Source organism: Lissotriton vulgaris, chromosome 7 (genome assembly GCF_964263255.1).
Source record: "Lissotriton vulgaris chromosome 7, aLisVul1.2, whole genome shotgun sequence".
Lineage (NCBI taxonomy): Eukaryota > Metazoa > Chordata > Amphibia > Caudata > Salamandridae > Lissotriton > Lissotriton vulgaris.
In genome coordinates this window covers 212,252,332-212,280,199 of record NC_141695.1, presented here as the reverse complement: position 1 = coordinate 212,280,199, position 27,868 = coordinate 212,252,332, and the positions used below count along the sequence as shown (strand labels likewise).

Here is a 27,868-nt window from a genome sequence, read left to right as displayed (position 1 = left end):
TATCTTAGTGCTGGTTTGCCTTGTCCGGCGGGTGTCCAGGCGCGTTCCACTCGGGGCGTGTCTGACTCCTGGGCTGCTTACCATGGTGTGTATCTTGATGAGATTTGTCGGGCTGGGACCTGGGCCTCCGAGTCCACGTTTGTGAGGCACTGCAGGTTGAATTGTGCCCTGTCTGACTGGACCAATTTTGGTCGTGGGGTGTTGCAGGCTGTGGGGATTCCCCCTCCACTCTGATTATGTTTGTTTATTAAAACTTTCACTTGCTGCACTCCTTTGTGTCTGGTCTGTGTTTTGCTGTGTTAGGTTTGCCAAAGGCCTGTTTGGGCGTTGCTTTGGTATGCCTCATATGTGATGACTGGGTCGAGGACGAGGGACGTAGAGGTAATGTTATGATTACGTTTGGTAATCCCCATTACTCTTAGTCCTACTCGTCCTCGACCCAGTCATACTTCCCACCCTCCCTCCCTGTCCAGGCCTTTGTTTCTTGGTGTGTCAGGATGTGCTTCTGGTAGTTAGGTCTGATATAGCACCTGGCAGGAGGGGGGGTGGAGCCTAAAAGCGTTTCCTGTTTTGTTTCCTGTCTGTAGAATACCTCATGTGTGATGACTGAGTCGAGGACGAGTAGGACTAAGAGTACTGGGGATTACCAAACGTAATCATAGCAATCACCAGCACCTTCCAGATATGGCCTTGCTCCTGTTTGCTGAGGTTGCGTGGGCATTTCATCACCAAGCAGAGCGACAGAAGTTCTCAGCTCGAAGGTTACCTTAAATACTATAATGGTGACCCCAGTCGGCCTCATTTCATTTGTGGACATGGTATCATGGTTGTTTACCGTATGATACCTAAAGGGCACATAGTGGAAAACATAGTTTATCTCGTAACTACTACTCATGTGAGATCCTATTGATCGTCTCGGTAGTCTTTGATACTGAGTGTCCCTAAAATACATAAAATCACTAATGAGGCCCTCTATGATTTTAGAGTTATGGGGGGGTCCCAACCGTGTAGTAACATGGAGGGACCACGACCCTCCTCAGTATGAGGCACACTGGTGAGTTGTGAGGGGTCCCAGCAGTGAAGTAACATGGAGGATCCATGACTCATATCAGGACTGAGTTACATTGATGGAATTATGAGAGCATCCTGGTGGTGAAGTAACATGGAAGGACCATGACTCAGCTCAGGACTGAGGTACACTGGTGGAGTTATAGGAGCATCCGGGGTAGTGAAGTAACATGGAGGGACCGTGACTTGGTTCAGGATGATGTACACTGGTAGAGTTATGAGGGGAGCCAGCAGTGAAGTAACGTGGAGGGACCGTGACTCGGCTCCGGATGAGGAACACTGGTGGAGTTATAAGAATATTGTAGCAGTGAAGTAACATGGAGGGACCATGACTCAGCCCAGGCCATGACTCTGCTCAGGACTGAGGTACACTGGTGGAGTTAAGAGGTGGTTCCAGCAGTGAAGTAACATGGAGGGACCATGACTCGACTCAGGACTGAGGTACACTGGTTAAGTTGTGTGTGGGTCCCAGGAGTGAAGTAACATGGAGGGATCATGACTGAGCTCAGGCCATGACTCTGCTCAGGACTGAGGTACACTGGTGGAGTTATGAGGGGGTACTGGCACTGAAGTAAAGTGGAGGGACCATGAATCGCTTCAGGACTGATGTACACTGGTGAAGTTGTGTGAGGGTTCCAGCAGTGAAGTAACATGGAGGGACCATGGTTCGGCTCCGGATGAGGTAAACTGGTGGAGTTGTGAGGGGGTCCAAGCAGTGAAGTAATATGGAGGGGCTGTGACTTGGGTCAGGATGAGATACACTGCAGGAGCTGTGAGGGGGTCCCAGCAGTGAAGTAACAAAGAGGGACCATGACTCGGCTCAGGACTGAGGTACACTGGTGGAGTTATAAGAGCATCCTAGTAGTGAAGTAACATAGAGGGACCATGACTCTGCTCAGGATGAGGTACACTGGTGGAGTTATGAGGGGGTCCTAGCAGTGAAATAACAAGGAGGGACTGTGACTCGGCTCAGGATGAGGTACACTGGTGAGCCCAGCCGTAAAGTAAGAGGGTTCCTGATGGAGCCGAGGCCCTTCAGCTGAGTTGTATGAGGCTCCCAGGTCAGGACCTGCAGCTTATGCTTGAACGTCAGGGGATATGACACAGCTCAGGTCTGAGGTGCACTGGCCGAGCTGCATGAGGGTCCCAGCAATGGAGTAACAAGGAACGTGCTGCAGCTGAGATACACTGGCAAAGCTGTGTGTGGATTCGATTCCAGCAATGGAACAGCAAGGAAAGTGCTGTAGCCGAGGTACACTGGCAAATCTGTGTGAGCATGTGAATAGTTCCGCAGCTCCGTACTGAGGTACACTGACAGAGCTGTGGGGGCACTGGGCAGCTCAGCACTGGAGCATCCCGGGATAAGAGGCACACCCGAATACACTGCTAGATGGGAGTAGCTAACAACAGTGCACAGCTCCGCACTGGGGTGCACTGGCAGAGCTGTGTGTGCATGTCAACAAGGCACAGCTTCACACTGAGGTGCACTGACAGAGCTGTGTGGGCATGTCAACAGTGCACAACTCAGGACTTAGGTACACTGACAGAGCTGTGTGCGCATGTAAACAGTGCAACAGCTGGCGGAAGAAACAGATATAAGCGCAAACACTGCAATCATCCTCAGTGACATCAATCTCAGTAAAGCGGACTCTCAACTGCTATTGTTTGGACTCACCTACTGTCCTGAAAACAGCTTTAACTACAGTAGAACCAGAGTGGATATCTTTCAATTTATCTTCAAACTAAATTTGATCAAGTATTTCAAACTCAAACACAGCAACATTCCCATCACCACGCCGAACATTGCACCACACCTCACAGGCACTTTCTTCGCAGCCAATTTTGACTGACGAAGGCATTACGGGATCCATGTCTTTCAAAAGCTTGTTCAAACCCCAATCCACCTTCACTTCAAAAAAGCCATGGGATTCCATTGACACGTTCAACGATGTTATAATTGATGAACTCAAAGAGCTGCATCACAGAACGAGTAGAAAGCAACGTAAGTCCAAAGATCGCAACCAGCAATACGTTTCCCTCATAAAAAAATACAGAACAACAATCAAGTGATCATCAACAAATCAGACAAAGGGTGCAACATTGTTTTATGGCTCAGAAAACTGTACCTTGAGGAACCACATAGGCACCTTAAGGATGCCACATGCTACAAAAAGTCGAACACACAAGAAATTGCAAACATAAGAAAGAATTTGAGGTCTCAGTTGAATTACTTCAAACATGAGGGACTCTTGACTAAAGAAGAATTTCTCTTCCTCAACAATAACAATCCAGTGATGCCAGTGCTCTACTTTCTCCCAAAGGTCCACAAGGGAGTGTGTCCTATACCTGGGCACTTCATCATATCGGCACGGTACAGTCTGTGTGACAATATATCCAAATATGTTGATTTCTTTCTCCAAGAATTTATGAAGCAGTTACCATATTATCTAAGGGGCACTGGGGACTTCCTTCTCAAGATCAGAGACATTGAATGGTCTAATGAACTCATCATGATGTCCATGGACATCACGTCTTTATATGCTAACATCAACCATGTAGACGGCCTCAGAGCCTGTGAACACTTCCTCATGGGCCGCCCAATTCAATGTCACATACACAATGAGTTCATTCTGTTTTTGATAAAATGGTGCCTGAATAACAACTTTTTTGGGTTTGCCAATATTTACCAATAATTGAGGGGTGTCGCAATGGGTGCTTGCTTCTCCCCCAGCTATGCCTGTTTACATGTAGGCTGGTGTGAGAAGCGGGTCTTCAGGGCGACGCACCACAAAGCTTTCAATACCAATGTAATGACCTGGCTTCTATACATTGACGATGTATTTGTAATATGGAGGGGCACTGGGGAAAGTGCCTTGAGGTTTGTGTCTGACATCAATGGCAATGGTCTCAACCTAGAATGCAATGCCATCATCAGTGCCACTACCATAGAATTCCTTGATGTAACTGTGTACATTGCCAACAACTCTCTGCAAACCAAATTGCACTGCAAAACCACAGCAGGCAACTCAACATTTCACGCATCGAGCCTCCACTCTAAACATCTAGTTGCTAGCATTCCATATGGTGAAATGCTTCGCCTGCGTAGAATCTGCAAGCATTTCCCATGCTCTCGCTTGCATGAAGCGAAGCAGTGTTTGCAATGGCTGGGCAGGAGCACTGCTATAGCAAACTGCAATGTCCCGAGGGTGGGCACCCTGGGATATTGCTGGAGCCGGCCCTGGGGGGTGGCATGCCCCAGGCCCATGGAGGCCTCCTGGAGGTGGTCCATGCAGCCCCCTCCCATCTTCTGTATAGGCCAGGGGGGGGGGGGGAGTTTAGTCCCCGGGCTGGTGGTCTGCAACGGACCCCCGCATTTACTTATTTGTGCCCCGGGGAGGTGGTGGTACCCAGGTCTGGGGGCCCCGCATGGCCCCCGTATTTAATTAATATAGCCCCGGGCAGTTGGTGGTCTCCAGGGCTGCGTGGGGGGGGACAGGGCCCCCCCCACTCATTTTGTTTTGAAAAGTCCCAGGGAGGTGGCAGTCCCCAGGGGTGCGGGGGCCCGCGCAGGCCAACCTATCTATTTTGATGATTGTCCCCATGTCCTGGCCAAAGCATGGGTGGCAGTGCTTTTTTTCCTTCTTTTTTTTCCAGTGGGATTAGCAGACCCAACGCGAATCCTGCCAGATAAAAAAAAATGCTTTTTCTGGCCCTGGGGTTCTGGGCGTTTATACCCCTGACCCCTTTTCTTGTTTTTGATTGTTTTTAGGATGAGCCTAGTGTTGCAGCGCTCATGCGCTGCTCGCTCGGCAAGGCATGCAGTAGTCGAGTATGCTGTGGAAGCCTCGCCTTCTCTCCGCCCATATGTTTGATTGGCTAGTGTCATTGTCCTTGATAAATGCTGGCTTCCGATTGATTATGAGGCTTGTTAGTCCCTCTTTGTTACGGGAAACAACCTTTACAACGCAACATTTACAACGCACTACCATTACAGTCATTACAACACAACATCCTTTACAATGCAAGCCATTTCAATGCAACCATTACCACGCATGAACTTACAACGCATACCATTACAACTCATGTCATTACAACACAGTCATTACAACGCATACCATTACAACGAAGACCATTACAACGCATAGTACCCTTACACTATCCAACACTTACCCTACTGTTGCACCCCCTGGAGTTAGAATAGTATTGTTTTCCCTACACTATCCAATACTTACCATACATGCAATGTAATGGTATGCGTTCTAAAGGTAGTATGCGTTGTAAAGGAATGCGTTGTAAAGGTAGTTTTCCAAAAATTCGTTGTAATGGCAGGCGTTTTGATGGAATGCGTTGTAAAGGATGTTACGTTGTAAAAAATGCATTGTAAAGGTATGCGTTGTAAAAGTATGCGTTGTAACGTCATACCTGTTACCTCCCATGAGGACTGGATCGGACTGGAACTTTTACTTGTGGCTTTACACGGTCTCCATCATAAGTCGGTAAGCACATTTTTCTTTAATAAACTTTCCTATTCCACCCTAGTCGCTGTGTGATTCAGCTTTGTTCTCTCATGGCCGGCCAAACACAAACGCAGCAGGAAACAGTCCTTTGGATTGTCGGACCATGCTCCCCGCACGCGTCTGGGATCTTTGATCCCCGCCGCGTTATAAGCCTGGAACTTTGCTCCTCACCTGGTCCGCAGCTACTCGGTTGCAGCGGACATCCCGGTGTGTGACATCCAGTACAATATTTAGGCCTTTGTAATGTTTATTTTACCAGTGAAAGAACAGGCAAATGGCAAAGTTTTATTGTGTGTCAAGCTTTCATTTTATTTGCGGCAGGTATTTGGGTCTTTTAACTTTGTGCTCGGTTGGGCTTATTGAATTCCTTCTTATATCTTCTTATTCATAATTGAAATTTCTCTGGCTTTGTGGCACACGGGAGGCCAGCGGCAGCATTTAAACATCACGGGCCTCATTTATGACGCCTTGCGTCAGTTTTACGCTTCCGATGCGTCACTTTTTGTGACGCATTGGTGGCGTAAAACATGCCTCCTGTTGCGCACTATTTACAAAGTGACGCATCTAAGCAGATGCGTCAGTTTGTAAACTCCTGCGCTACATTATACCTGTGTCAGGTATAATGTTGGCAGGGGGGCGTTCCCCCGCAAAAAGCCTCGTAGAAGTGACGCAGTGAAATCTCTAGATTTCACTGCGTCACTTCTAGGGTGCTGTTGCGTCAAAATCTTGCGCCTGCCTCACAGCAGGCGTAAGACTGACGCAGGCCCTTTCACATGGGGCTTGCCCCATGTGAAAGGACGCATTGCTGGAGTTGCGTCCCTTTTGTGACACACTCCAGCAATGCGTCACTTTTGCGCTTACAGATACATCAGAAATACTGACGTATCTGTAACTCCTTGCGACATGATGCGTCATACAGTAAATATGAGGCATCAGGTTTGTCGCAAGGAGTGTGCACTGAAAAGTGACGCATCGTTGCTTTCACGCAGCGATGTGTCATTTTTCAAAAATGAGGCCCCATATATTTTGCCACCGCATCCCCCAAACCATTTCTAACTAAAACTCTCTAGACCACCAAGAACTGAAATGAGACAGCAGAAGCCACAGCTGCAGAGCAGTCGGTGTATGGCATGGAGATCAAACAAAAATGCTCGTAAACACAATGCCATTAGTGGCAGCAAAAACCATAAGGACATAGATATTCTTCTAACTTTAATAAACGTAATGTAAGAGGATTTTTTTATTACCTTTCCTTCGATGCTCGTGAGAGGCCGGGGGTGGGTGATATTGCTGGACCTTGCCAGCGTCACCTATATTCATTCAGTCTTATGTTGGTGCCATGAGGTGTTTAGGAGAAAGGCGGAAAATGGATAAGGCATTTCAATAATGACAAAAGCATTTATATATTTTTTTGTGGCACATTGCTCTGTCTGCAAGGTGAAATAAAAAATAATTCTCCAAATACAGCTCTCGGGTACCGTGGGATGTCACGCACACTATTAGAATTCTCAGTTTAGTATTTTGCATGACCGAATATTATCGTATCACAGGAAGCGCTGGGATGCCCTTGGGTAGCCATGCGCTATACAAGTGCGTATTCATTAATTCATTCATTCATTACTCAAAGCTCGCTATATCTGCCGACCAATTTTGCATCCAATCCCATTCATGCTTTTGTGATGTAATTTCAATGACTAAAATATATACACTTGGCAGTTTATGCTCAAAATCTCTGACATAACCTTTGATTGTGTTTTTTATTTTTTAAAATTTCATCTTACAGTTGCCATTGCCTCCTGCCTGGGTGCTATACCTACCAAACAGCTGGTGTTGTACCACTTTGTGGGCAGTGCAAGGAGCATACTCCTGGCTGTCCCAAGTGACTCCCTACCAGTCCAGTATTACTCTCTGCCAGCGTACCTTTCCTTTTTGCTGCTTTAGTGTACCTTTTCTGTTTTAGTGAAACGAGAAAAATCCCTTTAGGTAGTTTTCCATGCAAATCTTAGATACCATACACCACTTAGCACCCCCATCAACTACACACTCTCAGCTTTCTCTCTTTTCACACCTAAAGATTGCACCATATATAACGGGAAAACCACTATAAAAAGTAAAATATGCACATAGTTTTATTGATTACATAAACACAAAATTCATTGGATTGAAAAACCTAACAGCAAGCTAGATGTCTCAAAGTTTAAAAAACACAATACATAATAATTTGGATCCAACATAATTAAAAAACATACTGGAGAGTAAAAAAGGCAGGCAGGTATACTAAGTCTTGACAGGCTACACATCCAATGCTACACGGTATCACTAGCATTGAAAAATACAATTCACAATTCGCTATTTTTCAAACAATGCTCGGTAAATGGATTGTGTATGGATCTGGCGTCAATGCGTTTCGATGGCTCAATAAACCATTCCATCTTTTTCAAGACCAGTTTATAGACTCTCTGTGCTTAATATATATTTTCATGCACTCATCTACATAAAAATATAATCATTATTAAAACTACATTACAGAGATGTTTTGCAAAATCTGAACAAACAAAAATACAAAGCTGTATGAACACATGTATGGAATGCAGGGCATGTAAACATCTTTAAAGACCCCATTCTGAACCAGGTTTTCTTTTTCACTTTTTAAACTTTTTTTACACAACCCCAAATGTTTGGTCCCCCCCAACAATATTGTTTCACCCCTTCTTTTAAGGCTATATTCTCGAGGTCATGCGTGTCCTATAAAAACAACCCTATTATATATGGCCCAGTCTTCAAATTTCTGAAAAAGCATCATTCAAGTAGCATCAAACTCCGGATGCTTCCTTACACACCACACTCTTATCAGCCATTCTTTATCATTTATACCTATAGTGGAATGCGAGCTCTTATACGCTCAGTACCACAGTGGTTATCTATCACACCTCACCTTTAATGAGATGGTAGACTGCCTTGTCTTCATTGAACTCGTCTATCCCTTGAGAGTTTAGACAGTGTCCCACGATCAATTAAAATGTCTCAATGTTAAAACTGCGGGCAGAAACAAAAATCAAACAAGAATAATGAGTGACTGGTAAATAATCATAAGTATCTGTCTGCGAATGAAAAGACCTACAGATAAAGGGTATCTCACCTCAGGACTGACTATGTTCGGTATCTTTGATTGGACACTCTGTATATGGTTCCAAGTTGTAGTATTTTTATAAAAATCGCCCCTGCATAAACATAACTCGGAAGATATTGTAGGCATAACATCCTATCATTTAATCGATTTTATAACTGTCATAAGAAGCATGATTATTACCTTAAACAGGGAAGATGGTTACTTGGTTTCCTTGAGCTGGGATCTTGCTCAATATTCCTTTTTATACTTAGGGTCAGTATTCCTGTTTTGAGAAAGAATTAGGACACTATAAGTCTAATCGCCCTCTGTTGTCTGGCCCCTGTTGGTATCAGAGTTTCCTGGCCGATTGTACTTATTGCCATTAATAGAATATCCAACGGGTCAAGGGATATGTCATTAGTTAAAGGGGCACCTCCTAGTAAACCTTATTGCCCATAGAATTGTACCCTCGTGTCTTTAGGTGTTCAGTACGAATATATCTGATTTCATAAAGGCGGGTTTGCTAAATTAAGCCCGCTACCCAACCCTTCCCGGGAAGTTCCAAAAGGTTAAAAAGCAGATCCCTACCGCCCTTCGTAGCAGAACATTGTTTAATCTCAGCATGTTAAGTCAATAAATCTACATCCCCCCTCCTCAAGCTACTCTGTCATTTCTCCCAAGCACCGCCATTAGCGGTCTCATGCGTGGCTCTTTCTTACCGTCATTGCTGGCTGTTTGGGTGCGTCTTGCGTCCGCTGCAGTCTTTTGGCATATAAATGTCTGAAAGAATCAGCGTCTTTTATACAAAATTTAACTTGAAGCGCACCTGGTTTGCTTTCAGTGCACGCGCAGTGTAAAGCCACAACTACCGGGGCATATTTAATTTCACTTCCGGACTGATTTTTTTTAAACTTTATTGTTCCCGGATGGCTACATGAACAAAAATACATGCCATCTTGGAGGGAAGTTGTATAGATTTACGTTCAATGTGTTTATTCACTACTACCCTGAAATCGGAAATATGCGCCCATAAACCATGTTTGTTACAATATACATTTATAAAAAAGAATTTTATTTTCGTAGACAAACCGGAAGACATTATTATTTCAAAAAATAAGAATTTACTAAAGGGAATATATTTCAATATCGTGACGTAAGATCAATTTTATATTTTTTCTTTCTGTTATTCTCATTCGTAGTGCACAAATGTATTATTATAAAGGGTCACCACCTGTATTAACATATACTACGCGTCTATTTTAAAGCATCAATGGTGCCCAGAGTATATGTCTAAACATGAATCCTTACTACATAGGGGTAATCCTGCCCTCAACCTACCTATATTTTAGATCACCTTGAATTTATATTCTAGGGGATAGCAAAATATGCCTATTGTGTGTCCTTATAATTACAACCATACTCAGCTCCAAATCATTTTACAATTGCACTATCTTCTATCTAAATGAGAACTGCAGAGATTAAAACAATATTTCTTAGTTTGGGCTGGTGTCTAGATGATAAACGACATCCAGTCCTCCCTGCTGTTGAGCCCTTTGTTTATCGTATTCATTGTGCACATAAACCATTATTCTCTAATTTTTTGGTTTTCTCTGTGTTACCCCCTCGTCTATTGATTCAGATTTTTCTAATATGAACCATTTAAAATCTTCACATTTATGGTTTTAGACACAAAATGGGCAGTTAGAGGTGCATTTTCTTTTTTGATACTATTTGCAGATTTATTTTCAGTTAGTCTTAGCCGAAGTTCCTGTCCTGTCTCGCCCACATAGCCTAAGCCACATGGGCAAACCAGGAGGTAAACAAAGTTTTTGGTCCTGCAATTTGTTAAATCTTTAGAGCAGTAGGTCTTCTCATAGTATACAATGGATTTACCCACCATACATTGTTCACAGATCGAACAGTTTCCAAATGTATTGTTTCCAATAGCTCGTGTCTGTAGTATCGTGCTTTGGAAGCAATCATTTCTGTCAGGATAAGTGTGGACTATTGAATTTCTTAGGTTAGTATTTCGCCTAAATGCGAACTGAGGTTTTTCTATGGGTTCTTCCCTCTCATCATTAAGGATCTTCCAGTTTCTGTTAATAAAATGTTTAATCTGGTAGCTCACATTCGAAAATTTACTTACAAAGACTATTTGGTTTTCAATCTTTTTGGCCTTTTTATTCCTATTCATGTCCAACATTGCTTCCCTATTGTAGAATATAGCTCTTTTGAATGAGTTTTTTTAAAATCAATTTTGTAGGGTATTCTCGATCTGTTAGTTTTGTCTTGAATTTATCAGTGTGCGTAAAAGTCCTCTAAGGAAGTACAATTCCTCCGAAGTCGCAGAAATTCCCCAAACGGGATGTTGTCCTTCTGCGACTTCGGGTGATGACTCTGATAATGGAGAAGGGTATTTTTAACAGTCGGTTTACTATACAGTTCAACCGCTTAGACTTTATCAACATTTTTAATGCAGATGTCTAAAAAGTTGACATGAGTGTTGCTCCAGTTAGATGTGAATTTCAAATTAGGATCCCCTAAATTAAGCCAAGTAATAAAGTCCTCTAGGAGGTCACTGGCACCGCTCCAGATAAAGATAATGTAATCTATGAAGTGGTGCCAGTGACTGATGTTCGCGTAGAACGGAGCCAGTTCGTTAAATATATGCATCCGTTCGAAATTGCTTACATATAAGCAGGCCAAACTTGGGGCGTAAGTTGCGCCCATACTGGTCCCCTTCACTTGGTGATAGAGGTCCTTCCTGTAGAGGAAGGAGTTGTTTTTCAAAACTAGACTGACATAGTTCATGATAAAGCCTAAATTGCCTCCTCCAAGATCCTCTGCCTGGAGCATAGTTCCAACCGTTCTGATAGTGTCTTCTTGCAGGATGTTTGTATGAAGGGCTTCAATATCCAGGGTGACCAGAAACTGGGTCAACCCATTGAAGCCCTCCCCCTCAAATGTTGTAATAGCATTAGCTGAGTCTCTCAGGTAGGACTTTTGTTTTGCTACAAGAGGTTTCAGAAAAAAGTCAGCATACTTGCTGAGAGGTTCTAAAATTGAACCTATGCTGCTAACTATTGGACGCATGGGTGGCTGGTCTAAATTTTTATGAATATTTGGCAGTCCATAGATTGCCGGTGTGATGGGATCCTGATTATGAAGAAATTTGTATTCCTCATCACTAATCCATTCCTCTAGAATGGCCCTATTTAATACTTCATGTACTTCCCTTTTTAATTGAGTATTTTTCACATGGGACACCTGTTGGTAATGCTCTCTGACATTGAGTAAATTCATCATTTTTTTATCATAGTCATTCTGATCGAAAATAACAAACCCGCCTTTATGAAGTGAGATATATTCGTACTGAACACCTAAAGACATGAGGGTACGATTCTACGGGCAATAAGGTTTACTAGGAGGTGCCCCTTTAACTAATGACATATCCCTTGACCAGTTGGATATTCTATTAATGGCAATAAGTACAATCGGCCGGGAAACTCTGATACCAACAGGGGCCAGACAACAGAGGGCGATTAGACTTATAGGGGCAGATTTCAATTACTGGCGCATCCCTGCATATCGCCACAGATGCACCAGTAATTGTGCAGGAAGAAACTGTGCCGAACGAGTGGAAGCACGCAATGATTCATCCGTTGCTGCAAACAATGGGAGCAGATCCCAATTTGCCATCCAATTTCAGACCTATCTCCCTGCTGCCCACCTTTGCAAAAATCCTAGAAAAACACATTCATAGGTCTCTCACTGATTTCATTACCACTCATGACTTACTACCCCTCCATCAATCAGGATTCCGCACAGGTTTCTCCACGGAGACGACCTTGCTAGGCGTCACCGAAAACATCCGTCTAATGCTGGACCGGGGAGAAACGGTAGCTTTGCTGCTGCTTGACCTCAGTGCAGCATTTGACACTGTGTCACATTCTGTCCTTGCACAAACACTCCATTCCATAGGCATCCGGGGCGCAGCCTGTAACTGGATTAAATCCCTGCTGGAACAGCGTACATTCCAAGTCTTCTCCCAGTCCGCGTGCTCTAATACTATGACTTTTAAACATGGAGTACCTCAGGGCTCCATTTTGAGCCCGTTGCTTTTTAACATTTATATGAGCCCGCTGGCCAAAATGGTAGAAGAGACTGGATTACTTATGTTCTCCTACGCTGACGACTCTCAGCTCATCTTCTCTCTATCATCTTCAGAGTCTGATAACCCCTCTTCATTAAAACTCGGCTTAAGTAAGATTGCTGAGTGGATGAGAAAAAACTTTCTCAAGCTCAACGGTGAGAAGACTGAGCTACTTGTCCTAGGTAAGAACAAAGAGCTCTGGGGACCCCAACATTGGCCAGATGATATGGGTACCCTTCCGGTTCCAGCCAAATCAGCCCGCAACCTAGGAGTCATCATTGATGAGTCGCTTAATCTTAATCAGCAAGCTGCGAAGACGTCAGCCACCTGCTTTGCGATACTAAAGTGGTTAAAAAAAATTGCTGGATGCTGCCCAAACATACTCAGAAAACAGTTATCAATGCCTTAATAACTTCCAGACTTGATTATGGTAACGTGCTGTATTTGGGGGCCAATAAGGCTACTACCCGCCGATTACAGACAGTGCAAAATGCAGCCGCGAGATTACTGTGGAAAATTCCCATCTCCACACCAACCTCCAAGTACATCCGGGAACTGCACTGGCTGAAAATCGAGAATCGGGTGAAGTTTAAATCCCTATGCTTTATGCATAAGATCTCTACTAACAGCGCCCCCAAGTATCTACAAAATCTTGTACATCCCTACCGCCCATCTCGAACCCTTCGATCAGCCACGGCTAACCATTTTGTGATTCCAAAAATCAGGCTGGCACGAATGGGCGGCAAATCATTTTCATATCTTGGACCCTCACTTTGGAACACTCTTCCGTTGACACTTCGGAATGAAATCAATTACATGAAATTCAGGAAGGCCTTAAAAACCTGGCTGTTTAACATCTAAAGACCTGAATCAATCAAATCACTGGATCATTAGCACCGGGAAACCCTTTGTTGGGTAGCTGTTGCGCTATACAAATGAACTAAATAAATTGTGCACCGCAGCTCCGCCACCCTTGATGCGCCGCATTTACAATGCGGCGCACCATGGGGCAAAAATAGCACAGATGCGTCACGCATCTGTGCCGTAAAAGCGGCGCATTGCTGGAGTTGCGTCGCAAGTGCGATGCAGCTCCAGCAGTGATCAGGGGGGTCCTATGTGCACAATGCTGCATCAATCCTTACGCCTGATTCAAGCAGGCGCAGGGTTTTGACACAGCATGGGCCCAAAAGTGACTGAGTGAAATCTTGTAGATTGCACTCAGCCACTTTTGGGAGGTGTTCCTGCGCCGGAACGCCTCCCCCTGTGATGGTATGCCTCTTCTGGCGCAGGGCTTTACAACATGACGCATCTGGGAGAGGCATCACGTTGTAAATACCCCGCAACATGATGCATCTTTTGAGCCACCGCTACGTCACAAAAGTGACGCAACCGCGCCGTAAAAGCGGCGCAAGGGGCTTGTAAATCTGCCCCATAGTGTCCTAATTCTTTCTCAAAACAGGAATACTGACCCTAATTATAAAAAGAAATATTGAGCAAGATCCCCGCTCAAGTAAACCAAGTAACCTCGAAAGATTTGTGATTAATAAGACAACATGCTTCCCAGGTGTTATACCATCTTCTCTGTTTGTCATGCTTGTTATGACAGTCATAAAATCGATTAAATGATGGGATGTTATGCCTACAATATCTTCCAATTTATGTTTATGCAGGGGCGATTTTTATAAAAATACCACAATTTGGAACCATATACAGAGTGTCCAATCAAAGATACCCAACATAGTCAGTCCTGAGGTGAGATACCCTTTATTTGTGGGTCTTTTCATTCGCAGACAGACCCTTATGATTATTTACCAGTCACTTTTTATTCCTGTTTGATTTTTGTTTCTGCCCGCAGTTTTAACATTGAGACATTTTAATTGATCGTGGGACACTGTCTATACTCTCAAGGGATAGATGAGTTCAATGAAGACAAGGCAGTCTACCATCTCATTAAAGGTGAGGTGTGATAGATAACCACTGTGGTACTGAGCGTATAAGAGCTCTCATTCCACTATAGGTATAAATGATAAAGAATGGCTGATATGAGTGTGGTGTGTAAGGAAGCATCCAGAGTTTGATGCTACTTGATTGATGCTTTTCAGGAATTTGCAGACTGGGCCATATATAATAGGGTTGTTTTTATAGGACACATATGACCTCAAGAATATAGCCTTAAAAGAAGGGGTGAAACAATATCGTTGGGGGGACCAAACATTTGGGGTTGTGTAAAAAAAGTAAAAAAAGTGAAAAAGAAAACCTGGTTCAGAATGGGGTCTTTAAAGATGTTTATGTGCCCTGCATTCCATACATGTGTTCATACAGCTTTGTATTTTTGTTTGTTCAGATGTTGCAAAAAATCTCTGTAATGTAGTTTTAATAATGATTATATTTTTATGTAGGTGAATGCATGAAAAGATATAATAAGCACAGAGAGTCTATAAACTGGTCTTGAAAAAGATGGAATGATTCATTGAGCCATCGAAACGCGTCGACGCCATATCCATACACAATCCATTTACTGACCATTGTTTGAAAAATAGCGAATTGTGAATTGTATTTTTCAATGCTAGTGATACCGTGTAGCATTGGATGTGTAGCCTGTCAAGAATTAGTATACCTGTCTGGCTGTTTTACTCTCCAGTATGTTTTTTAATTATGTTGGATGATTCAAAATATTATGTATTGTGTTTTTTAAACTTTGAGACACCTAGCTTGCTGTTAGGTTTTTCAATCCAAGTAATGTTTGGTTTATGGATTCAATAAAACTATGTTCATATTTTACTTTTTATAGTGGTTTTCCCGTTATATATGGTGCAATCTTAAGGTGTGAAAAGTGAGAAAGTTGAAAGAGTATATTTGATGGGGGTGCTAAGTGGTGTATGGTATTTAAGATTTGCTTAGAAAACTACCCGAAGGGATTTTTCTAATTTCACTGTGTAAGTGCCCTAGTACCGTTGGGTTTATAAGGGGCCCCTCTTATCTTTAAACCTTTTCTGTATTACACACCACCTGCTGTGCATTACTCGCCTAGTGGATGGTACCTAAAGCTCTGCCGCACTGCTGGGTCTGCAGCGCTCTACTATACTGTAGTGGCTCTATTGAGACACCTCAAAGTGCATCAAACGCCCCCCTCCCTACACAACCTTTTCACAATGCAGGTCACAGGGTGAGCACCACGTATTATTGTCCAAATCAACACCACATAAATCCACTCCACACAATTATTAACCACACCTTGCCACATAAATCCACACAACCTCACACAATTCAGCTCCACACAATTCACCACAAAACATAATAACACGGCACATAACAGCACTTTACACCACATAAATCAACCCCACATAATTACGCTCTGCTCCATACCTCATAAATCCAGTCTATGGCCCATAGCAAACTCTTCACATAGGCACATTCCACTCCATGCCACATAATACCACTCAAAATAATTTTCACTCAGCGCCACACAAGTCACCACCACGCATTTCCCTTCCACACCATATAATTCAACAAACCACATATTTCAACTCAACAATACTCACCACAAGAGTAAACTCCACTACATAGCACCCCACAACACAAAATACCATTCCACATAATCACACTCCATTACACACAGTCCCACTTGACATATTTCAATACACTCAATATCACATAATTACTATCCACATAATTCCACTGCACACCCTGCTACATTATTCCACTCCACACAACACAATTCCACACACAATTCTACAACTCACAACTCCAATCCAACCCACATAATACCACTGCGCACCACATACATCAACTCCTCTCCAAACACAAAACGCATAGGTAAAACACATTGTCATATATGACATCAATAGCTCCAATTCTCAAAAATGCGAGATTATTGCATTGCAAATGCTTGTTTCACCTTTTTTCATGTGACTCGGTTCAAGTGAGTCACAAGAAGGCTGCCAACACTTCCTGGTTTGAAGTTTTGCCAGCCAATCAGATCTCAGGCATGGGGTCAGGAGGGTTCACGGATCCACCGCGGCCACATTTGTGTATCTGAGAAATCTTTAAATTTCTCAGGAACTATTTCATGGATTTACACCATTTAACAAAAAAGCTACCTTTTTGCCAAATGTAGTGTAATTCCATTCAGCAGTGGAAATTAACATGGAGAAACCATATATCAAAACAATATTATTGGGTATTGTTTTGACTTATACTGGGTGCTCCCTCTCGTCTAGACAAACCTATACCTCTCTGAAGAGCTCTAATGAGAGCGAATCACTGTGTCAGGGGTTTCTTTTACTCATTTCAGGTTGTCTTGGTTGGTATTGTACCAGTTCAAAGCTGTAATACTATGCCTGCAGTAGTAAATTGTTTTTGTCATTTTACAGCTCGGCATGGACAGCACTGTGCTAGTCCTATGCTTAAAGTCTTTGCTGTAGAAATGGCAAACAAGTTTGTCCCTTTCTATCTCGGCATGGATGGCACTGTGCTAAACCTACGCTTAAAGAATTTGATAGAAAAGCAGACATTTGAGGTAGGCAGATCTACAGTGTCGCTGGTGTTGAGGGTGCTCTTTACAGGAGCTACTTTCCACCTGAACTTGAGAATGAGCCAGAGTTCTCTGCTTCTTCTTTGCATAATTTATGTGTCACTCTATGCCTGAATGGGTATTGTTTTGACTTATACTGGGTGCTCCCTTGTGTCTGGACAAAGCTATACCTCTCCGAAGAGCTCTAATGAGAACGACATACTGTGTCAGGGGTTGCTTTTACTCATTTCAGACTGGCTTGGTTGGTATTTTACCAATTCAAAGCTGTAATACTATGCCTGGAGTGGTAAATGGCTTTTGTCATTTTACAGCTCAGCATAGACAGCACGGTGCTAGTCCTATGCTTAAAGACTTTGCTGTAGAAATGGCAAAATACTTTGTCCCTTTCTATCTCTGTTAGCCACATTATAGTTAGGTGTGATGAGATTTGATTGAAAAAAAAACAAAAAAACCTTAGAAATTCAGTGAAAAAAACAAAGGTTAGAGTGACTGTTAGAAATTGGTATGCACCCTGTTCAAGCAGGAACCACATTTCCAGTCATGCTCTGTCCATCATCTCCTTGTGTTTGCTTTAAAGTATTTATGTAACACTTCAAACAATAACACATTGCAAATATCACAAAAAGACACCAATCCAGTTTAGAAAAATAGTTTATGAGTTTATAAACAAAACAAAACCAAAATTACACAATTCCAATAAGTTGCAGGCCCACAGGGCTAAGAGCAGAAACAACCCATCTTTCTAAAAGTAAAAAGAACAATTGATGGACAGAATGCAGAACAATGTCATACATTCACCCCAGTACAAAGATATGGGCCTAAATCCATAGTTTTTTTGCTCACCATGCCATTCCAGTTTGGACCCAGCCATATGCAAATCAATCTTGACTCTTGACCCTGTACCAAAAGTACACAATTCCAATAAGTTGCAGGCCCACAGGGCTAAGAGCAGAAAAAACCCATCTTTCTAAAAGTAAAAAGAACAATTGATGGACAGAATGCAGAACAATGTCATACATTCACCCCAGTACAAAGATATGGGCCTAAATCCATAGTTTTTTTGCTCACCATGCCATTCCAGTTTGGACCCAGCCATATGCAAATCAGTCTTGACTCTTGACCCTGTACCGAATGGAAACAGTCCAGCCCGAACTGCCAGGCCAGGCCATCCCTGGACTGTAAACAAGCATCCTAGGACCGGTTTCAGGCTTTCAGTCCTCATCAGTCAGGATAGCTTGACTCCAGTGGCATGGAGAGCATGGGATCCACGTCTAGGCATACCAGTCCCACTCAGGGGGTGACAAATGCAAAAAGAATTGATGGACAGAATTCAGAACAATGTCATACATTCAGTCCAGTACAGAGATCTGGGCCTAAATCCATCGTTTTCTTAATCACCATGCCATTCCAGTTTGGACCCAGCCATATGCAAATCAGTCTTGACCCTGCGCCGAATGGGAACAGTCCAGTCCGAACTGCCAGGCCAGATCCTCCCTGGACTCTAAACAAGCATCCTAGGACCGGTTTCGGGCTTCCAGCCCTCATTAGCCAGGATAGCTTGACTCCAGTGGCATGGCGAGCACGGGACCCGCGTCTAGGCATACCCGTCTCACTCAGGGGGACAAATGCAAAAAGAACAATTGATGGATGGACGCAGAACAATGTCATACATTCACTCCAGTACAGACACCTGGGCCTAAATCCATCGGTTTTTTGCTCACCATGACATTCCAGTTTTGATCCAGCCATATGCAAATCAGTCTTGACCCTGCGCCCAATGGGAACAGTCCAGCCAGAACTGCCAAGTCAGGTCCTCCCTTGACTTGAGATTATCTGGTAAAACAATGGCAATCTGGAATCTCACACATTGCCACCAATGTGAGAAGTTGGCCTGGCATATGCTGTCCACTATTCTAGTGGGTACTTTGCACTGTCCATACAACCCTTATTGATGGTAGGTTTAAAGACAACCTATATAGAAAGCTATGCTAGTGGTAGCTGTGGAGAGCAGCCTTCAAGCAAAGCATTCATAGAGCACACTACATACCTGTGAGGGTCTCAAGGCTCTAGGGGGGAGGGTGGGAGCTGCTATTGTGTTCGAAGAGTCAGGTCTTGAGGAGTCTCCTGAAGGTTAGAAGGTCTTCGGTCTGCCACAGGTGGAAGGGGAAGGTGTTCCATGTCTTGGGGGCAAGGTGGGAAAAAGATCTGCAGCCGGCGGTCACTTTTTCGGATGCAGGGGATGGTGGCTAGCGCCCGGTCTGCGGAGCGGAGTTAGCGGGTGGGGGTGTAGAGGCTGAGTCGACTGTTGAGGTACGCTGGTCCGGTGTTGTGGAGTGCCTTGGGTGCGTGGATGAGGAGTTTGAAGGTTATCCTCTTGTTGACGGGGAGCCAGAGCAGGTCTCTCAGGTGGGGTGTGAGGTGACTGCGGCGAGGGATGTCGAGGATCAGGAGTGCGAATGCGTTCTGGATGTGTTGGAGCCATCTCAGGAGTTTGGCCAGGGTTGCATAGAAAGCTTTTCCGTAGTCCAGTCTACTGCTGACAAGGGCCTGGGTGACCGTTCTTCTAGTTTGGGTGGGGATCCACTTGAAGATCCTGTGAAGCATGCAGAGGGTATAGGAGCAGGAGGAGGAGACGGCGTTGACCTGCTTCGTCATGGAAAGGGTGGAGTAGAGGATGACCCCTAGGTTGCGTGTGTGGTCGGTGGGTGTAGGGGTGCTCCTAGTGCCGTCGGCCACCAGGTGTCGTCCTAGGCCTAAGGGGTGGATCCGTGGATGAGGACCTCCGTCTTGTCCGAGTTCAGCTTCAGTCGGCTATTTCTCATCCAGTCGGCAACGGCCTTCATTCCTTCGTCGAGGTTGGTTTTGGCTGTGTGGGGGTCTTTGGTGAGGGAGAGGATCAGCTGGGTGTCATCGGCATAGGAGATGATGTTGAGGTCGTGCCGTCGTGCGACGCGGGCGAGCGTTGCCATGTACACGCTGAACAGATTTGGGCTAAGGGATGAGCCCTGGGGTACGCCACAGATGATCTCGGTGGTTTTGGAGCAGAAGGGGGGTCTGCCTTGGGTTTTTTGAGTAGGGCGTTGATCTCTGCGTGCTTCCAGCTCTCCGGTAAGGTCGCTATCTCGAAGGAGATGTTGATGGTTTTCCGTAGATGGGGTGCAATGGTGCTCCTGGCCTTGTTAAAGATGTGGTGTGGGCAGGGGTCTTCCGGGGATCTGGAGTGGATGGTGTTCATGATCTTGATGATGTCATCATCAGTGATGTTGGTCCAGGCAAGCAGGCGGTCGGTGCAGGTCATGGTCATGGGAGCTGGGGTTTCAGTGGTAGCCTGTGGGTTGACAGCGTTGAAGCTGTTGTGGATGTCTGCGATCTTGCAATGGAATAAGGTGGCCAGCGAGTTGCACAGGTCTTGTGACGGTGGGATGCCGTTGGAGTTGGAGCTGGGGTAGAGGAGTTCCTTCATGATGGTGAAGAGCTCTTTGCTGTTGTGGGCATTGTTGTCCAGGCAGTCTTTGAAGGAGGTCCTTTTGGCAGATCTGATGAGGTTTTGGTGTCTGCATGTGGCGTTCTTGTGGGCTGTGTTTTCGTTCATGAGCCCACATTTTTTTGAGTTTTCGGCAGGTTTGCTTGGTGGTCTGGAGGTCTTCGGTGAACCAGCTGGCTCTCTTGCTGGTGTGGGTGTTGGAGGGCTTCTAGATCGGGTCGAGGGTGTTGGCACAGTCGTTGAGGCTACGGGCCGCGGCGTTGGGGCTTTGTCGGGTCTGCGGGTGGGATCTGGGTGAGGGCGTGGCTAGCTGGTCCTCTGTGATTTTGCTCCAGCGGCGCCGGGGAATCTGCTGGGTGCGGTGGTATGTGGTGGGTTTCCAGAAGGTTAAGTGGATGCAGCGGTGGTCAGTCCAGTGGAGTTCAGTGGTCCAGTTGAAGAAGATGTCGGAGCTTGCTGTGAAGATGGGGTCAAGCATGTGGCCAGTGGAGTGGGTGGGTGTTGTGGGGAGTTGCCTGAGTCCGAGGTTGGCGAGGTTGGGGTTGTTTTTGTTCTCGAGGTGGAATTTGAGGTCCCCGAGGAGGATGTAGTCCATGGAGGCGAGGGCATATGTGATGATGAAGTCTGCTATGGAGTCGCTGAACTGCGGTCGGGGTCCAGGGGGTCTGTAGAAGAGGGTCCCTCTGAGGGTGGTGTTGGGGTCGTTGTGGATCTGGAAGTGCAGGCTGGATGCTGGTGGAGCTTCAGTTTGGGCAGGAGAAGGGTCCTTGGGTGCACTTCGGGGTGGCCAGACAGCAGGTGCGTGATCGTTCGGTGTTGAGTGCGTGGAGGGTGCTGGAGGCGGGCGCCATGGAGTTCGTGGTATCCAGGAGTCCTGTCGAGGGCGCGGTACATGCACAGACAGGCGCAGACAGGCTTGCCTTGGATGCACCAGCAGCGCACCCGCTGCACGCGTCCGCTGCGTGGCCTCGATATGAGGGGAGGTGGGAGGAAGGAGCACCTGGGAGGTGGGAACGGGGCAGCAAATGGGCAGCCGGGGGAAGATCGGCAGCAAGGAGCGGGTGAGAGCAGCGAAAAACAGGAAGCAGAGATACAGGGCACAGTGAAATAAGAATTAACAAGGGGGAAGAAGAACGTTAATTGGAAAAACACAGCACAGTAGACAAGTACTATTCACAGATTACAATCAATAAGACACAATGCAGCGGCAGAGAACGGGCAGATACTGAGAGGGGCAGCGCAGTAGCTTGGGGAGCGACCTGCCTGGGCAGCAGGGTCAAGGGTCGCCTTCAGGCTAAGTCTTGAAGGAATGTAAAGCAGCTTGTTTTACCAGTCTATAATCTCATGAATGACCTAATGAAAGTAGAACCACATCAGGTATATATATATAAATTATATGTATTTATTCTAAATGAAATGAAATGAAATGAAAAATTGCACTTGTATAGCGCATAACTACCCGGAGGCCTCGCAGCGCTTTTGACTGATTGCCTGTGGCGAGCTCAAGGTAGATCAACAAGTTTTTGCGAACAAGTGAGTTTTCAAGGCCTTTCTGAAGGACATACGGTTATTGTTCTCTCGAAGAGAGAGCGGGAGGGAGTTCCAAATCTTGGCCGCAGTGTGGGAAAAGGAGCGACCGCCCCAACGAGCTTTGTTTGATTTAGTTGTAGTTGCTAGCTGTAAAGAGCTAGAACGTAGGGCTCTGGATGGGGCATAGGGCGTAGCTATGGGGTGTAGGATTGCCGGGCCAGTGCGGTGAAAAGATTTGTGCAAAATGCACATGGCCTTGAACTGCACTCTGGCCGCTACTGGGAGCCAGTGAAGTTCCTTTAGAGCTTTCTTAGCTGACTGCCAGCGGGGAATGTTATACAGTAGTCGGGCGGCACAATATTGTGTAACTTGGAGCCTATGGGTCACTGCTGGCGGGGCTCCTATGTATAGGGCATTTCCATAATCCAAGCGGGAGATTATCAGGGCCTGGACCATGATCCTCCTCGCCTGGAATGGGAGCAAAGGGAGCACTTTGCGCAACATTTTCATCAGCCCGATACATGTAGAGGCAGTCTTGGTGGCTTGGACCGAGAAATCAGGCGATTTGTCAAGCCAGATTCCGAGACTCTTTATCCAAGGTTTGGGGGGTGGGGGGGCAGGCCAAGACATGGAGTCCAGATGGATGCAAGGGCGGACGGGGGAGGGTTGCCCAACAGCATAATGTCTGTCTTCTCCCCGTTGATTTTAAGATAGGAAGATTGCATCCACCTGGCAACAGCCCCTAGACAGAGACCTAGGGTGGTAGACGATCCCTCAGAGTGGTCCAAAGAGACCCCCAGTTGGGTGTCGTCGGCGTAGGTAATGATACGCACACCAAAGGGATGGACTATCCTGTCTAGAGGTTCCATATAGGCATTAAAAAGAGTGGGGCTCAGGGAGGAGCCCTGGGGAACCCCACACCTGAGTGGGTGCTTGGGGGAGACTGCCTCGCCCTCAAACACCTGGAAGAATCGTTCATCCAGGAAGGAGCACAGCCATTCCAGGGCCGCGCCCGACACGCCCAAGCCACTCAATCGTTGTAATAATGTGGCATGGTTGACCGTGTCGAACGCGGCACTGAGGTCAAGTAAAATGATGGCGGCTTTTCCTCCCCTGTCCAACACAGCTCTGGCTTCTTCCGTCACCGCTAAGAGAGCGGTTTCAGTTCCGTGCTGTGGGTGGAACCCTGTCTGAGAGGCACGGAGCTGACTGTTGGACTCTAAATAGTCCACTAAGATGTTGTTGACGTGCCTCTCAAGCAGTTTACTCATCCACTGAAGTAAAGAAATGGGGCGATAGTTAGCCAAGTTGTTCTGGTCCAATGTGGGGTTTTTCAGTAGAGCTTTAACCATCGCGCACTTCCATGGAGATGGGACGGATTTAGAAGTGATGGAAGCATTAAGGACATCCAAGATGACCGGACGAATAACGTCAATGACATTAATGAGAGTCTGAGGGGGTGCTTGATCATTGGGAGATCCAGAGGTGATCTTAGGAATCAACCTGTCTAATGTAGTGGGGTCGAGGAGTGGAAATTTGTCGAGCATACATGGGACAGGAGAGTCGGAAGTTATGGGAATGGTAGGCTCTGTGTCATCCTTGACAGTGCTAAATGAGGAATAAATAATCTGAATTTTCTCAGAAAAAAAGGTGGCAAGGTCGTTACAGTGGGTTTGTGCGCCGTCAGATGACGGACGCTCAGAGGAGAGAGAGATTAAGGATTTAACTATTTTGAAGATTTCCTTAGGGGCGTTAGCGGGCAAATTCATTTTCGAGTCATAAAAGTGGACTTGTGCAGCTTTTATTTCATTTTTGTAGAGCTTTATTGCGGCTCTGTACAAGTTGTGAGCGGTCTTGCCTCCAAGCTCTCTCGAGTTTGCGGCAGGCTTGCTTCATTGTTCTGAGGGCGGATGCCCTCTAGTCTCTTTATGAGGCTAGAGGCAAAAGTACACTCAGAAAACATATTGAGCACACTGTAAATAAGCACAACATATGATTAGCCCTAGGGGTAAGTGGTATAAGAACCATGTCTGACATAGATACAAGGCCTAAAGCCTGTAGAACCACTGTAGCCACCAGGAACCACCCAAGGTACTGACACAGGGGACTCACAGGGACGCGTGCAGTGTCTAAAGACAGCCGCAAATCACCATTAACTTCTATGGGGAAAGTCGCTGTTGGAAAAATACAGATAAAGGACACTTAGAAGAGGACTTGGAACCAAACACCTTTAGAACTAGGCAGTTCTAGAGTCAATACCCACGAGAGCACTGGAGTACTCGAGTTACCTCACCCAGGGAAGCCGGGTGCATAGGTGTCTTTTGGTGTCGGGTTTTGTTGTCGTTTTCAATGGCGATCTGCTGCAAAGTGCTGCTGGCAACCAAGTTGAAAGTGTCATGGTGGTTCCAAGGGTGGATCAAAGATCTGAAGAGCCTTAAAGTAGAGGGGACAGAGTCTGGGTCACTAGCCAGTGACCAGGAAGGTGATGAGAAGATGCCAACCGATGACGGGTGATTTCAGGTGAAGAAGGGGAAGCTTGACTCTTCAGCCACGAGGACCAGGAGGCGTCGAGGATGACCAGGAGCTGGATTTGAGCTGCCCACGAAGGTTGTCAAGTGCTGCGGTGTCGGATTCCGGATGGGATCCAACAAACCTTGGCAATAGCAACCCTTGCAGAAAGCAAAGATTGACTTTGGTGCAGACCAGCAAGGTCTGAGGGACTTGCCCTTTGCTAGTTTCCAGTCCAGGGAGGACTTGGCCTGGCAGTTGGGTCTGGACTGTTCCCATGGAGCACATGGTCAAGACTGATTTGCATATGGCTGGGTCCAAACTGGGGTGGCATAGTGGGCAAAAGAACAATGGATTTAACCCAGATCTTTTGACTTGGGGAAAATGTTTGCATTGTCAGAATTCCATCCATCATTTGTTTGCTGTAACATCTTTCTAAAAGTGGCATTTTTAAAAGGGTAATGATAAATTTAACTTTATCAATAAAGAGGATTTATCATCACCATGACAGATCCACTCCTTCTCAGTCAGGAATTACAGCTTATAATTTTAATAAGGAATTCCCAATGTTAACCTAAGAGCGAGGGAGACTTCGCAGTAGTGAAAAACAAATGTGGGTGTTTTTCACTTTCAGGACATGGAAAATCGAACCGTACATGTCCTAGCTTTAGATTACTCGGCACCCCGCCCTATGGGAATACTGTTGTATGGTGTTTTAGATTCCAAATGATTTCTAAGGTATGGAGCTGATTAGAACCTAGAGAAACCTTTGGCAATTCTTGGCAGAACTAAAACTTCTGCTAAGCAACACCTACTTCTTCCCTGGTACTAGACCTAGGTTAGGTACATGGGGAAGGCATATTTTAGAAGCACCAGTTGAGTATTTTAGCCTATGTTATTTATGTATATATTTTTACATGTCATAGCAACAGACAATGTTATTACAGAATTATTTTATAATACTTTTCTCACTGTACGCATTATACTTTGCATTCTGTCTAACGATTGTAGCAGTTCACCTCTCTTGCATGAGAAAGAAGACTGTTCAATAAATCCTTTTATTGAAAATGCCCGTCTCACTATTTCTCTGCAACTCTGTAGAAACGAAGCATGCACGATTGACTGAGTAAAATAGTTATCTATTGTTTCCGGTTTGCAGCCATTATCCCGCATTTTTTATCCCGTGGACTTTCAGTCCGCATACCATTATCCCGCAAGGTCATTGACCTCGCATACCATTATCCCGCATTTTTTCAAAACGCATGTGCATTTATCACGCATGCCTTTACTACGAATTACGTTTTAAAGGCATGTATGGTAAATGCATTTGCGTTGTGAAAACCACGATGACGATGATGTGTTTTATCTAGGAACCCTATTCAATATCGTGACTTCATGCCCCTATACGGCTATAATCAATAATATCCCTATAATGGCATAATAATCAGATCCATATTTCAGTAAATCGCCCCTGCAGCCCAAGGCATGGCAGAAGCTACTTCCTCAGATTCCTAGAGAGCACACCGAGTTCTTTCAACACACCAAACCTCCAGCAACCTGGGAAAGCCCCGCTTGCTTTATTTTGATTTGTAAAAGAACCCCTGCGAGCACTGTAAGAACGGCCAGTTCTTAGTGACATCTTTATTGACGTCTTATGTCCAAACCTTACGTCAAACTCGGCACCTTTCAGGTATAAATATACCAACGTTGCCTTAAGCAAATACACGGTGGTGATTCTGGAGCAGAGCAGCTAATCTACTTTCCGAGAGCCCAGCAGAAGCGAGACGCCCACGGACGCTGCCCCTCCTCTTTGACGTGCTGAGAAAGACGCTGTCTTTTCTCCTGCCGAGAAAATCCAGCTCTGGCGTTTCCAGCCTACCCTTGCGGGTGACTGGGATATCGGGTCCTGAGAGGGAGATACCAGACCTCCTACATTCTATTCCCAAGGTGCAGTGCTGACTAAACCCTTAGAGAGAATTCTTGAACAGATCCTTGGCAATAAACCTACTTAACTTAAACTGCAACTTACTTACTCCTTCCCACGTATTAGGCTTAGATCAGGTACACCGGGGTAGGCGTATTTTAGAAGCACCAGTTGAGCACGTTAGCCTATGTATATATATATATATATATATATATATATATATATATATATATATATATATATATATATATATATATATATATATATATATATATATATATATATATGTTTTATCTATTTTAAAGTATCTTATGGCTAAGAAACCATATCAATGCTTTTACAGTATTATTGCATAATACTCCTTTTACTGTACGTATTTTACTTTATAATAAGTATTGCAATTGTGGCAATTCATTTCTCTTGCATGAGAAGGAAGACTGCTCAATAAATAATATATTTTATTGAAAACGCCCGTCTACACTACAAGAGGTAAGTGGGTTTGGGTTAATTTTTTCGTGAGTTAGTGTAGTGTAGAGTTGTGGTGGTTGTTTAGTGTAGGGTCATGCTGGGGGTAGTGTTTTAGGGTTTAGGGTAGTGTTGTAGTGTTCGTGTAGTGTAGGGTCATGCTGGGGGTAGTGTTTTAGGCTTTAGGGTAGTGTTGTAGTGTTTGCGTAGTGTAGGGTTATGCTGGTGGTAGTGTTTTAGGGTTTAGGGTAGTGTTGTAGTGTTTGCATAGTGTAGGGTCATGCTGGGGGTAGTGTTTTAGGGTTTAGGGTAGTGTTGTAGTGTTTGTGTAGTGTAGTGAGGTAATATAAATTTTATGGTCATGTTGTGTTCCCTAGCGAGTACCCCACCGACTCCATGTACGAGTTAAAAGTGCATGTAACTTCCCTCCTGTGCCAGCTATGAAGACGCAAATACATTTGCGTCCAACGTTAACTTGTCCTCTTTCAGACCCACCATGAATGGGTTCGATGGTCCGTTCCTAAGTATGCTATGCCAACGTCTTTTTTGAAGTGTATTCCTACGTTTTTCAGCCTG

General features: G+C 45.0%; 1 protein-coding gene and 1 long non-coding RNA gene across 2 annotated transcripts in view; one reads left to right on the top strand and one right to left on the bottom strand.

Moving 5' to 3' along the window:
* PMIS2 (PMIS2 transmembrane protein) overlaps window positions 1-27,868 on the top strand; it is a 68,663-nt gene that overhangs the window by 12,771 nt on the left and 28,024 nt on the right. The gene's annotated exons all lie outside the window — the stretch shown is intronic.
* On the bottom strand, window positions 8,519-9,567 carry LOC147701227 (uncharacterized). Its single transcript, XR_015297441.1, has 3 exons — window positions 9,414-9,567; window positions 8,896-8,977; window positions 8,519-8,621 (listed from the first exon to the last, which is right to left on the bottom strand). It is a non-coding gene; the product is annotated as an uncharacterized LOC147701227 (long non-coding RNA).